This window comes from Anopheles darlingi, chromosome 3 (genome assembly GCF_943734745.1).
Source record: "Anopheles darlingi chromosome 3, idAnoDarlMG_H_01, whole genome shotgun sequence".
NCBI lineage: Eukaryota > Metazoa > Arthropoda > Insecta > Diptera > Culicidae > Anopheles > Anopheles darlingi.
This window is the reverse complement of record NC_064875.1, coordinates 19,706,912-19,708,966: the sequence shown is the minus strand read 5'-3', so window position 1 is coordinate 19,708,966 and position 2,055 is coordinate 19,706,912.

Below are 2,055 nucleotides of genomic sequence, written 5' to 3'. Positions count from 1 at the left end.
CGTACAGTTCTTTAGCACGAATCACTCGATTGAGCGCTGATGCCCTTAGTGATAGCTGCTTCGATTAGCCATTCGCATTATTGGTCTCGGTTGGATAGTTTTGGGGCCGAAATCGGCAATTCATGATTGCCGGCAACGACGTGCGAATGGATCCGTGCGTCTGCTTACACATCAATCTTTCTGGCAGAAACCGGAGAAAGAAACATTCCTAGCCAAGATTCCTATCTATATATACGGGTAATAACCATAATCATCACCATCTTCCGTACAATTCCAACAAAAAAAAACGGTGATCACTTCCTACGCTGAAGAAAGGGTGGCTCCAGTTTGCACACCAGTTCCTTCGTCAACAACCCAACAATCGAACCAGAAATCGAGTGGAAGCATCGACATTCCCTTAAAATAAAGATGTTCGTCGCCTGCGCCGAACTGTGAAGCTGAAAGGACTCAAATACATTTGCCGCGTGGTCTTCAGGCGAAGGGAAAAGGCAGAAACGAAGGCATCGCGGGGACATGGGACAATATGCGTCCATCCGAACGCTGACATCCGCAGGATGCCAAATGTATGCGAATTCTACGGTAACGGGCACGGTGACTCCCGCAGGGATTTCTCTTCATACGAGCGAAGGGATGCGGAAACTGTGGCGTAGTGGCAGTTTGTACAAGATGGACTTAGACCACCATGAGCTAACCCGAGAAACTCAACATCTCGCGCGCTTGCGACAAGACGACGTAAACACACACGCACACAAAGCGAGGGCGCTACGGAATCACTTCAGCCCATCCTATCAGCCATCAGCCATCCTTCCGGAAGGCAACGGATTTCGCATAAAGTGGGCGACATCGCAGGCAGACCAGCCAACCAGCCTGCCAGCCCGTCAGCCATCCCAGGAAGACAAACGGGTTGAAAATACATATGCGAAAGTATCTTCCTAAGTGAAGGAACCTGTTGAGATTTGAAATTCCCACAGCGATCCCATCGTCGAACCGGTCCACCGTCATCATCGGTTTCGGTTCCGGGGGTTCTCGCTTCTGCAAGTCGGCAGCATGGCGGCGTCTTTTGGTTTCTTGCAAGAATGCCTGATGATGCACGCACGCGTTGGCTAAATTATCATATCACTATACATACTTGCACCGTATGGCGATGGCCACTGGACCGGGGACCATAAAAGGAAGGAGTCAAGTCAAGCGTGATGAATCATTTCGCATATTCGCTGGTACTTTATGAGCCATGGTCTTCGGTAGTGCATGCAGTAAGTGCTGCGGTCTTGTTCTAATAACATTCCGTATGTAACCCTCTTTTTTAAGGCGCTTTTCAGTTATTTTCGTAACACCTTGTCGTGGTAATGTCTATTTTTAGGACATATGGTATAAGATTTGGGACATTGGAATTGGCGAAACGATAGAGAACTTTTGTTTTGGAGAACTGTTGATTTGCCTTGAAAATTAAATGCAATTGAATAATTACGGATTGCTGTCGTTTTATTATCGCCTGTAGCTAAGGAAACAGGATCAGCAAGCTGTACCAGATCGAAACAGTAAGACACAGCCTTATTTCATTAAATTATTCTAGGGCTACGGTTCATCTTTCTCCAATATATTATAGAAAGGGCAACGAGTAACACACCTTTAATGGATCACATTTTATTGTATAAAAACACTACAGACTTTAAAGAGCTTCCTGGTATGTCGTATCATATTCAAACTACTCACTCGATAACCCTCGTTACAGGCAGCCTTAATGTCTTCGAAGGTAATAACCTCGAGCGTGCCTATTCCCGCGGCCATAACATCTCCCATAAGCGACATTAACTGTCCGAGCAAACAAACGCACTCCCCGCGTCCGCGGCAAACCCTTCCTACCGGTAAAAACTTTTCACTACCGGCCATTGTTAAAACATTTTCCATCGTGTCTCTTCGCCACCACCGGAAAGTTTGTCAATCTTTGCGCGATCCTTGGCAAGGGGAATGGCAGAAGATGGTTACTTCTTGAAAAGACATCCTTCCGTTTTTATAACCACATTTGAAGAGGAACGTTCAAAGTTTCTCGTAGCT